Genomic DNA, 14,349 nt, shown 5'->3' on the forward strand with positions numbered 1-14,349 from the left:
GCTGGTGTGGCTGGTCCTGATTCTAAAATCTAGGTGGTTTTTTGTTTGTTTGTTTGTTTGTTTGTTTAATTTTTTAAGTCTATTTACTTTTTGAGAGAGAGAGCAGCAGAGCACGAGCGGGGTAGGCACAGAGAGAGAGAGACACAGAATCTGAGACAGTCTCCAAGCTCTGAGCTGTCAGCACAGAGGCCGACAAGGAGCTCCAACTCACAAACCCATGAGATCGTGATCTGCGCCGAAGTCGTATGCTTAACCGATTTAGCCACCCAGGCACTCCTAAAATCTAGTTTCATTGTGTGTTTTTATTTTTGGTTTTTTAATTTTTTTTAAGTTTATGTATTTATTTTTTTAGTAATCTCTACACCCAACAGGGGCTCCATCCCATGACCCCAAGATCAAGAGTCACATGCTCTTCCAACTGAGCCAGCCAGGTGCCCTTCGTTGCATATTTTTTAAAAAATCTTACATAAGAGATGCTAATCTAGATTTCTGATGGAATATCAAGATGTCTTTTTCATGGTCATTTGTCTTGTTAGGTTTCTTTCTCAGGCAGTGGGAGAAGATGCAGTCCAATTCTTGATCATGAGCCAGGAGGAAAGGCAGAGAGCTCTCAATTTCACAAAAGGAACAAAGCTTCATTTATAGCATGCCACTGCACATGATAGAATTTCATGAGTCAGTCGATAAGGATAATTAAACAGTGTAGGTCAAGGACTAGATACAACCATTCAACTTCCTTAAAATCCATTAGGCAAAAGCTTGAGGAATATTATTTAAAAGCTGCAATATTTAATCATTGGTGCATTTCTTAAAGTGCCTTATTGCTGCTAAACAATGTTGAGAAAGTAATAAAAGCCCAAACCCTCAGCAATATTACTATATTTTGAAATTAATTTTTTGATAAAGGAATAATCTTTTCTTTTCTCCCTCTGTCTGAATTCCTTACTCTTGGCCTTCCTTCCTGTGCTTTACTCTCCTTGGACTGGTGTCTCTCCCCTTCAAAATCCTTTTTCCAGGAAGCATGCCAATTTTTCCCCTCATCTTTTATCACTCAAGTTTTTCAGCCCTTTAAAAAAAATTTTAAGTAATTTTTTGTTAAGTTTATTTATTTATTTACTTAGAGAGAGAGTGCAAGTATGAGTGGGGGAGGGGTAGAGTGAGAGAGAGAGAGAGACAGAGAGAGAGAGAGAGAGAGAGAGAGAGAGAGAGAGAGAGAGAGAGAATCCCAAGCAGGCTCTGCCCCATCAGCACAGAGTCTGATGCAGGGCTCGAACTCACTAAACGTGAGATCATGACCTGAGCCGAAACCAAGAGTTGGATGCTTAACCGACTGAGTCACCCAGGCGCCCCTCAGCACTTTTTTCAACGTTTATTTTATTTTTTTTTAATTTTTGGGACAGAGAGAGACAGAGCATGAACGGGGGAGGGACAGAGAGAGAGGGAGACACAGAATCGGAAACAGGCTCCAGGCTCCGAGCCATCAGCCCAGAACCCGACGCGGGGCTCGAACTCACGGACCGTGAGATCGTGACCCGGCTGAAGTCGGACACTTAACCGACTGCGCCACCCAGGCGCCCCCCCTCAGCACTTTTAATACATAGTTTCTTGTAGCACATTTTAAAATATCAACTTTATTGAACTGTAATTCACATATAAAATGTACCCGTATTGAACCCAAGTTTGCTGGGTTTTGACAAATGTCTATACTGCTATCGCCATCACCACAATCAAGATCGAGAATATTTCCATCACCTCAAAAAGTTCCCTCATACTCTTTGCAGTTAATTTCCCCACTCCACCTCCACTTTTGTCCCCAGTATACTATTGATATGACTGTAAACTAGCTTTGCCTATTCCAAAGTTTCATATCAATGGAATCATACAGTATGTTCTGTTTGGGGTCTACCTTATTGGGCTTTGTAGAATGTTCTTGAGATTTATGTGTTATTGTGTGTATCAGTTTTTCTTCTTTTGATTGCTGTGTTGTATTCCATTGTACAGATATACCACAGTTAGTTGATCCATTTTCTTGCAGTTGGAAATTTGGGCTGTTTCCAGCGTTTTGCTACTATAAGTAAAGCTTATATGAACAGTTGTGTACAGGTTTTGTGTGGACATGTATTTTCATTTCTTTTTGGTATATACACATACATATACATGCACATACACACAAATATATGTGATTATATGATAAAATGTATATTTAACTTTATAAGAAAACTGCTCAGTTATTTTTTGTAGCGGTTATACCATTTTATATTCCTACCAGCTGGTATGAGATTTTTCAATTCTTCCACATTCTCACCAACACTTGATATTGTCAGATTTAAAAAAAATTTATTACATAGCATTTTATTTTTTTATTAAAAAAATTTTTTAGTGTTTATTTATTTTGAAAGAGAGAGGAAGAGACAGACAGAGCACAAGTGGGAGAGGGGCAAAGAGAGGGAGACAGAATACAAAGCAGGCTCCAGGCTCTGAGCTGTCAGCACAGAGCCCAATGTAGGTTAGAACTCACAAACTGTAAGATCATGACCTGAGCCAAAGTTGGATGCTAACTGACTGAGCCCCCCAGGGGCCCCATATAGCATTTTATTTTTTAAAAAACTTTCTTCTCATAGAAAACATTTTCACATTAAAGATTCCTAGAGTGTGAAAATAACAATTTTTTACTTACAGTTTTATATTTGTAGGCAGATTATTTTAGGACAAGTAAAATAACAGCATTTTAAGATTAAATCTCAGTTTAGAATCTGTAATATTTTGATCCATCTCTAAAGGGGCCTCTAAAGTACCTGCATGGAACTTCTCTATACTCAAGCTCTCCAGGCTCTTCTTTCCAGGATTTAGAAATTAGTAATGTGAAATATCAGTATTTCCTCATTTTAAGGTTTTCTGAGGACATGTAACCATCTGTAACTGGTATCGACTGCAGAGAGAGAGAAGTTTTTAAAAATTAAACACTGGGGCGCCTGGGTGGCTCAGTTGGTTAAGCACCTGACTTCCATTCAGGTCATGATCTCATGGTTTGTGAGTTCTAGCCCCACGATGGGCTCTGTGCTGACAGCTCAGAGTCTGGAGCCTGCTTCAGATTCTGTGTCTTGCTCTCTCTCTGCCCCTCCCCTGCTCACCCTCTGTCTTTCTCTCAAAAAATAAAAAATAAAAATAAAAATAAACATAAAAAAAATAAACACTGACTGATTTTCTGCAAAGTCTTTACTTATGAGTTAACAATCTTTCCCTTTCTCTGTCATTCCCAGGACAAATAAAGAAGTTTGATCATTTATTGTAGCAATAAAGCTGAATTCCCTTCAAGAGTTTGATTAGCTAAAAGGCAAAAAGCTCATATATGATGTTTAGTTATCCTGTGAGTCTTGTGAGAAGCTGGGAGACAACCCCATAAGCTCACCAGAATAAGGAACCCGGTCTCCAAATTTCTTGGATACAATTCCTCTCGAACCTTTTCCCCAAAGACTAAATTCTAAAAATAACCAGGTGATTAGGAGAAGAGGTTTGTCTCACCATTGGACTTACCTGCTATTGCCTCTTTATCGTGAGTTGAATGGTGTGACAGAGCAGAGGCAAAGAGGTGTACAATCAGTTCTCAAGGTGTTGAGTCAAAAAGGTCAGAGCTTCCACGGTGTGGCAACAGCTTTGCAGATGCCCACATCATGACAGTTGAAATAACAAAGCCCAGCAAAGGTGAAAGCCGAGAGGGCCCAAACACCTGCCTTGGCAGCTTTTTGCAAAGCATCTCCTCGACCATAGTAACCACTTGTCCAAGGCCCCAGTGACTATGGAGACTGAGGGCTGCAGCCAGGGGTAGTCCATCACAGAACCAGGATTCAAATAAGCAGCTGGAATTAGGCCCAGGAGCAAAACACTGCCAACCCTCTCACCAGTCCAGGGGAGAGATGCAGCCTTGGAACCCCAACGGCGGTTGGGTTGAATGTGCTGTGTTCTACACCATCCTGGGGCAGGTCAGTCCTGGAGAAATGCTGAGACACGAGCCAAGTCTGACCACTGGAATTCGTAGCAACAGAGCTCAGCCTCCTCGGGCACTGCCCAGGACACGCAGCCTCCAGAGACTCCCCATCTCTCTCCTGAAGGCTCAAGGTCACCCCCAGATTTAAAAATTTTTGTTGCTTTAGTGGATGTGTAGAGATATCAGATTGTAGTCTTAATTTACATTTGTCTGCATGCCAATGGTAGCACATCTTCATATGCATATATCTTCTTTTGTGAAGCCCCTGGCACTGTTTTGATTTGCAGCCTGGGGCCTTTTTTTCTGTTTCTCAAACACTACTAACTTGTTCCTCCTCACTATCCTTGACTTGCTTTGCGTTTGCTCTGAAGTTCTTCCAGATTGTCTCAGACTGACTCCTTTTCATCAGTGAGATCTCATCTCAAATAACACCTCAGAGAAGCCTTCATTTTTCATCACCTTACTCTCTATGGTTGTCTTTAGAAGACTTTTATAACTGCCTGCAATTATCTTATTTCTGTATTTGTTTATTTTCTTTTGTTTCAGAAGTTTTAAAAAAGTTTATTTTGAGAGAGAGAGAGTGAGAGAAAACAAGTAAGGGAAGGGCTGAGAGAGAGGGAGACAGAGGATCCCAAGCAGGCTCCACCCTCAGCACAGAGTTGATGCGGGACTTGAACCCACGAACCGTGAGATCATGACCTGAGCCAAAATCCAGAGTCTGACGCTTAACAGACTTAGCCACCCAGGTACCCCTATATTTGTTTACTTTCTTATCATTTGCCTATCTCCACTGGGATGTAAACTCCACAAGAGTGGGTCTTTGTCTGGTTTGTGGTCAAGGAGGAAAATGAAACTATATAATCAAAGACTGGATACAACCATATGACCTCCTGAAAATCCATTAGTCGAAAGCCTGGGAAGCATTATTTAAAAGCTGCAGTATTAGATTGTTAGTGCATTTTTAAAAGTGCTTTATTGCTGCCGTTAAGAACAGTACATGGGCCAGTGTAAGTGCTCAATAGGTATTTGCTCAACAAATGGCAGTGCAGAGTTCACAAAGTGCTCTCATAAGAGACTCACTTCAATCGTCCATTTATTCCATTCACATTTGCTGAAAACTATGGAAATATGCCAACCATTATGAGGATATAAAGAGGAATAATTATTCCTCCTCTCAAGTTGCTTGTGATATTTTTTTAAAAAATGAGTTCTTATTGCAATATTAATATATGTTAATGATAGAAAGTTAAATAGTACAGAAGAGAAAGTCACTGCTTCTTCTCAGAGATAACCATTATTAGTAGTTTCCTTTGTATCCATCTAGAATGTAGACAATTATACACATGTACACATACATGTACACATATACAGACACACACACACACATCCCCCAAAATGGCATCTTAAGAAAGCATAGGGGCTTTTTTTTCCCAAAAATTTTAATGTTTATTTATTTTTGAGAGAGGGAGAGAGAGTGAGCGGGGGAGGAGCAGAAAGAGAGAGGGAGACACAGGATCCGAAGCAGGCTCCGGGTTCTAAGCTATCAGCACAGAACCTGAATCAGGGCTTGAACCCACGACTGTGAGATCATGACCTGAGCTGAAGTCGGATGCTTAACTGACTGAGCCACCCAGGTACCCCAGAAAACATGGTTTTTAAGTTGTTCATGATGTTATGGTGGAAACTAGGGTTGCCAGACTTAGTAAATAAAAATATAGGGAGCTCAGTTACATTTGAATTTCAGACAAACAACAAATAAAAATTTTTAGCATAAGTATGTCCCAAATATTGCATGGGATATACTTCTACTAAAATGTTTTTGGTTGCTTAGCTGAAATTCAAATTTAACTGGTTACCCTGTGTTTTACCTGACAATCCTGAGTGGAGACAGATGTTCCAAATGATCAGTTACAATATGGTGCTATATTTTCAGTAACAGAAGTCAAGACACAGGTTGAGGGACCACCGAGGAGAGACTGACTAACTCTGCCAGGCAAAAACAGCAAAAGCAGACAGTTGCACTGGGACCCAATATATGGACAGGAGCCTGATAGATGGAATTAGAGAAAAAGGTCAGGAAAGAGCATATGCAAATGAAAGCTGTGGAGAGATTGGGCAGATTTGGAAAATAGTATGACATTTAATGTCAGAGAGGTTTTAGGGCCCAAGAAATTCGTGGGGATAAAATAGCTGGAATAGGAAGAAGGTAAAGGGCAAATGGGATCAGATTATGATAGATTCTATACACAGGTCAAGAGGGGAGCTATTATTCTGTGGATGAGCATTTGCCAGACTCTTCTTACCTCAGCCTTTAAAAAAAGAAGTTGTGGAACCCCTTTCATAGAAATATGTAATCTTTCAAATCCTTTTTGAATTTATTTTTAAATCATTTTTATGGTATATTGTAATTGAGCGAACTGAAGCAAAATTATATAGCTATTGTATTATGAAGTTTATTTTATTTTATTTTATTTTTTTTTTTTTTCAACATTTTTTATTTATTTTTGGGACAGAGAGAGACAGAGCATGAACGGGGGAGGGGCAGAGAGAGAGGGAGACACAGAATTGGAAACAGGCTCCAGGCTCCGAGCCATCAGCCCAGAGCCTGACGCGGGGCTCGAACTCACGGACCGCGAGATCGTGACCTGGCTGAAGTCGGACGCTTAACCGACTGCGCCACCCAGGCGCCCCTATGAAGTTTATTTTAAATACGCTCCTGAATGTCAGTAATATATGGAGACAAATCTTTAGTATTCCCCAATTAACAATGAATGCATGCTGCTTAATTTACTTTTAATTCTGTAATAAGTTTGATTTGTCAACTAATAAATTAGGATGTGACATATTATACAGTTTGGCTTTGAGGCCAAGTATATACGAAAGTGTGGAAGTGAAATTTAATTTTGTTTTATGGCATCAGAAACCGTTTATATTCTTTTCACGACCTGATGTGTGGAATTCTTGCACTTTTGCAGCTTTGAGAACAGATTTGTTTTTGTCTTTTAATGTTTTGTTTCTTTTTTTTTTTTTTAAGTTAATTTATTTTGCGAGAGAAAGAGAGAGGAGAGGTGAGGCAGAGAGAGAGAGGGAGTAAGAGAATCCCAAGCAGGCTCTGCACTGCCAGTGTGGAGCCCTACTGCAGGGCTTGAACCCACAAACCATGAGGTCATGACCTGAGCAAACCAAGGGCTGGCTGCTTAACCAGTTGAGCCACCCAGGTGCCCCTAACATTTTGTTTCTTAATGACAGGATAGGAGACAAGGTTTCAGACTTTTCTTGGTAAATAACACATGGCTTGGTATGCACGGGATTTTCATCCAGCAAAGTAAATTACATTCCAGTCAAAGGGAAAAGAATTGCCACTATATTCCCTCTTTTTAACACTGTTTTTGTAATTACTTGATGCACCTTCAAAGCTTTTGATAAGAATCATGCAATTTACAGATCTATTGATGTACATGAGGCAAATTGGTATTATTATAGTTTTTTCTTCCCATTATCTTGTTATATTGCAATATTTATGTTCTACAGGCTTTCTGTCTTTAACCAGTGGTTATACAGGTTAGTGAATTATAAGGCTAATGTCCTTAAAACCACCATTCATGTCAGAAGACAGAGATTTTCCTCCACATGTTCTGTCCCAGTCTCAACTCATCCTTCCCTCGTGACAAAGCACTATCTTAACTTTATGATATTTACTTCCTTATTTTTCCTTACAGTTTTATAATCCAAGTGTGCTAGACTTGAGACTGAATTCTATAGTTTTGCCTGGTTTTTTTTTGTTTGTTTGTTTTAAAGTTTGCTTTTTGAGTCTTTTAATTTACAGGTTTCCTCTTCATATCTCTTGTTTTTCTCTTTGCAATTGTTTGTTCTAGAAACATGAGAATTACTCCTGTAGCTTCCCACAGTTAGATTTGTGGATTATATTCCCCTTTTAACATGTGCCTCGGTCCTCTTATTCCTATAAATTGGTATTTGGATCTTGAGGCTTAGTGAGATTCAGACTTAATTGTTTTAGCAAGATCATTTCACAGTTGGTGATATATTCTTCATTAGGACGCACATAATGTTTGATTGTCTCTCTTTTGTACCCTGAGCCACTATACATGCTTAATGTTCAGATGATTTAGTTATTTAGGGGTTGCAAAAAGTAATATTCTTCTTCTCACTTTTCTTCTTCATTTATTAGTTGGAAATCATTTATAAAGAGAAACTTTGCCTCAACTATTATTTGATTATGTAGTATAAAGTTCATATAGGAAAGGCAGGTTAAAGAATTCTTTCCTTTAACTTCCTGATTTTCTAAATGAATAACATCTTCAAGGTGACCAACTAGCTCTGTGTGTGTGTGTGTGTGTGTGTGCAAGTGTGCACGTATGTGTGTGATACTGAACTCATGAATTTAAACATTATTGATGTGTTCAGACCTCCCATAGATATTATCCTTATTCATCCTAAAATCATCTCGTCTTTAAGACAACTCTTCAAGTTGGCTTCCAAGTCCTCAAAAGATACATTTTTGAAGTCTGTTAACAAGAAGAATTTGGGTGGAAGAAAAGACCACAAAGAAAATAGGAATTTTGCACCAAAAAGATTTGGTTTGGCTGGCTTAAGGAATTTTGTTTTTTAGTCTGTGCATACCATATTTCACTGGAAATTGAATTTTCTTTAATATTGTGAGTCTCATGCCAGTGTGGGTGGCAAGATTTACCAAAGACAAGCACTATTAGAATGTGAGTCATAGAAACTCTACCTGACTGAAGAGAAATAAGAGGTTGTCTGACAGGTCCAAACTATCTTTCTTGCTGGGAAATAACCATGACTGGCCTTGAAGAGGAACCACCCTCTCCTGTAGGTGATGCATAGCTGAGCTTTGGCAATAATTTACAGTCTCTGGAGCATTGGTGCTGTCTGATATGTCCTCAAGCCTCTTTGCCGTTAATTGCAGCTTCTCTTACTAGACTCTATGTTTAACCCCTTTGAAACTGTTTAGTATAGGGAAGTGTTTGCTTTCTCAGTGAAATATTTTAAACACACAGAAAAACAAAAAGGGTAACATTACAAACATCTGAACAAGATGTTTGTTTAGATCTGAACAATCTAAAATTCACAAGTTTTAGGGGCACCTGTGTGGCTCAGTCGGTTAAACGTCCAACTTCAGCTCAGGTCATGATCTCACGGTCTGTGGGTTCGAGCCCTGCAGTGGGTTCTGTACCAACAGCTGAGCCTGGAGCCTGCTTCGGATTCTGTGTCTCCCTCTCTCTTTCTGCCCCTCTCTTGCTTATGCTCTTTCTCTCTCTCTCAAAAATAAACAAACATTAAAAAATAAAATAAACTCTGCCCCAATTTAAAAAAAATAAAGTAAAATTCACAAATTGTATTATTTTGTCATACTCGCTTTAGACCATTTTTAAAAAGAAAGAAATATTAAGCATATGGTTCTCTTTGTTCTCTATACTAGTCCTGTTTACCTCTCTCATTGTAGAAGCAGTTGCTTCCAATGTTGACATATCCTTTATTCGAATGTTGACATATCCTTCCTGTGCATATTTTTATGCTTATGCTTTAGATGTACATATCTATGAAAAATATTTAGAATTGTATGTTTTCAAAGTTTATATAAATGTTATAATACTGCATGGCATCTCATCCACTATCTTGCTTTTCTCACTGAACATTTTGCTTTTGTAATCTATCTATATTGACATATCAAGTTTATTGACTTCACTGGTACATAGTAGTCCATCATTTGAATATACATGAATGTATTTATGTATTCTCTTATTAGTGTACACTTACGTATCTCATTTTTTCCTATTGCAACACAGTAGAATCCTTGAATATGCGTGTGGGAGAGTTTCTCTAAGGATATATGTGGAAGCAGAATTCCTGGGCACAGTGTATCATAAATCTTCAACTTCACTAGATATTACCAAATTACTCTCTGATGTGGTTATATTAATTTATATGCTCACAAGCAGGGGTTGCAAGTTCCTATTTCCCCCATAGTGAGTGTGATGAGACTTAAATTTTTGTCAATCTGATGGATATGAAGTGGTATCTCATTGACATTCTAATTCTTTATTTGCCTGATTACTAATTAAGTTGAATATCTTCATATATTTATTGGTCATTCTTTGTTTTTTCTTCTTCTTCTGTGAGTTGTAGGGCAGTGCTATTGAAAATGTTAGAGGGTCGGAGTGTGTGGGTGGCTTAGTAGGTTAAATGTCTGACTTCAGCTCAGGTCACGATCTCATGGTTCTTGGGTTTGAATCCTGCGTTGAGCTCTGTGCTGACAGCTCAGAGTCTGGAGCCTGCTTTGGATTCCGTGTCTCCCTCTCTCTCTGCCCCTCTCCTGTTCGTACTCTGTCTCTCTCTTTCTCTCTCAAAAACAAATAAACATTAATAAAAATATGAATGCATGCCATAGCAAAAATCAAACTTGAAAGGTCACCACAGAATTTCAGAATAGGGCAAACCTTAAATAAATTTAAAAAAATGTCAGAGGGTAATGACTGTAATGGGGATAGTCAGGGACTGGCAGTCCTCACTATCCTTCTCCCCAATTTATATCTTTACCTTAAATCCATGTGACTTCCCATTCTCCTGTACATTTCTTGTGTCAGGTATCCAAGAGAATAATATAAGGCATATCAACTAAAGAAGAAAAATAGAAAACAAACTCAAGGATAGCCATAAAAAGTTCTCTGTTCCCTAACAGAGACACTGAAATCTGCTTGGGCTTACGCATTTAGCTTTTAGGCTTTGACTTCACACTCCATAACTTTGCTTTTCAGGGTCTCCACTTCTCTCTTTCCAGTCTCCGAAGGTACATCTTCATTGTCTGGTGTTTTGCGTAGATGAACAGATTATTCTTGGAGGTGGCCTATATTGTGAGTAAGAACAACACTGGGGCTCTGGAATCAGATACTAATTTGGTTGCTGTTTCTGTCACTTAGTAGCTTTATCAACTTGAAAAAGTTTCTTAACCATCCTAGACTTAGTTTCTTCAAGATAACAATAGTCCCTACTTCATGGTGTTGTAATAATGATTTATGGAGTTAATATATATAAGTACTGAGAACAATTGGGCACAGTAAGTCCTCAATGTCAGTTATAACAAATCATCCTAAAAAACCACATAAATAAAAATATGCTATTTAAATTCAATATTCTTATCTTGAGTGAAGAACTTTGAAAGTCCATATGACATTCCTGTAAGTGGATGTGATGTTTTCCGTGAATAATAGACATAGCAGTAACTTTAGGGTGATTTAAGTGAAAATGATTCAAATGCTAACAGAATTTCAACTTGGTGCTGAGGAAGAGATGACTAAATTATGAAAACTTTCATTCATTCATTCATTCATTCATTCATCAAGCATATATTATGACTTACAACATGCCATGAATGAATGTTCTGCGCAAGACGATGGAGAAATAAAAGGGTTAAATGATGCTTAGTATCTGCCATTAAGAAACATTAAGAAGTTGATAGGGGAAAAAGCTGCATAAGCAAATTAATTAATTCAAGAAATTTTACAACAAGGATACGGTAGGAGCATAAAGGAAAGAGTTGCCAATTCTACATGAACATGTTGGTAAAACTTCCATAGAGAATAGGTAATGAGGAGGGAGACCTCTCCAGTGCCTTTCAACTTCCAATGGGTAGTTGCTGTTGGGTTGAGCCAGCAGGGAGCTCTGGGGTTAAAGGTGGTATTGGAAGAAGAAGCCTGGGAACATAGTCAAGGTAGGAGGGTGCTTGAACCAGGTAGTCTGTGGCTTCATTGTCAGGCCAGAGATGCCAGGTAGTCATTAGGAGGATCCAAAGTCATGGTCAGGATTGTGAAACCTGGTTCAAGGCACAGCCAAGGCCTATCAGGCAATGACAGTGGAGTTGGAGGTACACCCCAAAGAAATAAGAGGGTGTTGTCCAAGATCTAGCTGGTGATTTAGGCTCATTCAATCAACGAGCCTCTTTGACTATACTGAGTGCAGGCCTTGGGATAGTATAAAGTTTTGTCTGCCAAGGTGAACAGATGTCACCTAATTTGCCATCTCATAAGTCTGGTTTCCTGGTTATTTTTCCTTTTTATTCTAGTTCATGTGGGTGATCTCATCCTTAGCATAATTTTTGCTAATATGCCTAAAATTTAAAAATCTTGCTTAAGAAGAGTCTCATTTCCATTCAGCCATATTCAGACAGTAAAATACATGAGTTCCCTGTATTATGTGAAATGTATCCTGTGGAAATTGTGTTTAGTGGTTTTGGTGTAAAATTGCATCATCCTATTTAAGGGCTTAATGAGGGATTCGGGGGAAGGTGACCAAACAGTGATGATACAATGTGGAGGGTGGCCCAAAAGGAGAGTTGCTTGATATCTGAGCTACTGGATTAATGGACCTGATTTAAATGCTAGCATAATGTCCAGTAGTGACATCTATCACCTAATGCATGCCTGGTGGAGCAGTGGCCCATTTGGAAAATAACCTGCATCGTATGCCTTGCCTTCTTACTTGTGCTATTAATTTGCTTTCCATGGATCAATGACTGTAAAGTGTGATAAGAATTTTGGCCAGATCAAGAATGAGTTATCAGTATCTATAGAAATGGCCTGCTTTCTGGCAGAGCAGTAATACTCGTGTAACTTTGTTGAAGTTCACAACTGGGGAGAGATCATTGAACCCAGGCACGAACTTCGGAAGTCTTTGAAAGCTTCTCATAGAGTTACCTTCTACTTCATGATTTGAGGCTAAATTCAGAGGTCGTCCTCTGAAAAATTAGAAACCTCCCAAACCAGCTCATTTAAAATAATATTACTAAATAAAACCTGCAGACAGATTTCTTATCATTAATTCAAAGAACACCTGTCTGTCTCCCTTTATATCTTCTTAATAAATTACTTTTACCCCCTAGACAAAGACATCCTCTGTCACTCTGCCAAGGCCTTACCTACACACTGGATCCACATTAATAGAAGAACACAGATGGATGCTAATTGCTGCCGTAAGAAAACTTAGCCTTCCTGGATATGAGGAAATTAGCTTCTTTGCAGTGTGGGTCTTTCCTGGAATCCATAGTCCGAGATGGCACAAAATTACTCTGAATCTAAGGTATTGAACTGTGCAGGAAGAACCTTGCTCACACACTAAGAATAGTCCTAAAATTCTATATTCTCAACTTCCTACCCTAGTGGAAAAGCTTAGGACTGAAGACAGAAGCCAGCTCAGCTTTTTTAAGTCTGTATGACCTGAAGAAGAAGCTGTGTGTGTGTGTGTGTGGTGGGAGACAATGGAAGGTCATGGTGTGGTACTTAATTTGTTTGAATAACAATCCAAAGCAAAGAGGAAGGTCTACATAAATGTCATGAGCAGGTATGTGAGAGGGTATTACGGGCAAATCTTGAGATATGTCATTGCCAGTTATGTGCTTTCCTTTGTCCTGTAGCAATGCACAGGCAAATCAGACACATTTAAAGGGACGGTGTGGGATGTGTTTCCTTTTATTTTCTCTGTTCTGTTCGTTTGGCTTTATGTGTCCAGTTATAATCTGTTTCCAAAGTGAGAAGTAGAATTTTATAATTGTTCTTTCATCCACTCTCTTCCTAGTGAATCAAGCATTGATTGAATCAAGATTTGATGTCCTTGGAAGCCCATGACATCTTCTCAATCTTGGTTCACTGAGGCTCGGCACTGGGGTATGAAGCAGAGGATAGGAGCATGGTGGCCAGCACGTGGTGAAGGCACATGGAAGAGGAGTGTTGGAATACAAGCGATGGGGCAGACTCTGTTATTCAAGTGTTCATAGCAGAGGTCCTCTGCTCTTTAGCAGGGTGGGGGTTTTAGCAACGATGGAGGCTACCACTTTGAGTTTCTCTCTGCCTGTTGACATGTTCTTTGAAGTGTAGATATTTTATCTGAGTACAGACTGGCTCCTAATTGTTATGGTAAGGTAGAGGTTGCTGAGAAATTTTTGTTTAATGTTTATTTATTTGTGAGAGACAGAAAGTGGAGAAGGGACGAGACAGGGGGACAGAGGATCTGAAGCAGGCTCCATTCTGACAGCAGAGAGTCTGATGTAGGGCTCAAACTCATGAACTGTGAGATTATGACCTGAGCTGAAGTCAGATGCTTAACCAACTGATCAACCCAGGTGCCTCCAGGGTTGCTGGGAATTGTATTGAACTATTATGGTAACTAGATTAGCCTTAATCTGTTAGGAGTGCTATCTCAGCAGCTATAGAAGTGGAGAATCTCTGAACCCAAATTTTGTGCTCTATTGGATAAATGGTCTAGGAAAGGCAGGGAAGGAAGTTGGAAGGTTTTTTTTTTGAGGTCTTTAAGTAGCATTCTACAAAATAAAA

General features: G+C 39.1%; 1 pseudogene; it reads right to left on the bottom strand.

The window, feature by feature from the left end:
- Nucleotides 1-3,375: 3,375 nt before the first annotated feature.
- On the bottom strand, nucleotides 3,376-4,096 carry LOC109259039 (succinate dehydrogenase [ubiquinone] cytochrome b small subunit, mitochondrial-like; annotated as a pseudogene).
- Between the last annotated feature and the right edge of the window lie 10,253 nt (nucleotides 4,097-14,349).

The sequence above is a fragment of the Panthera pardus genome, unplaced genomic scaffold (genome assembly GCF_024362965.1).
Source record: "Panthera pardus isolate Hobbes unplaced genomic scaffold, ASM2436296v1 HiC_scaffold_16, whole genome shotgun sequence".
In the NCBI taxonomy this organism is placed as follows: domain Eukaryota; kingdom Metazoa; phylum Chordata; class Mammalia; order Carnivora; family Felidae; genus Panthera; species Panthera pardus.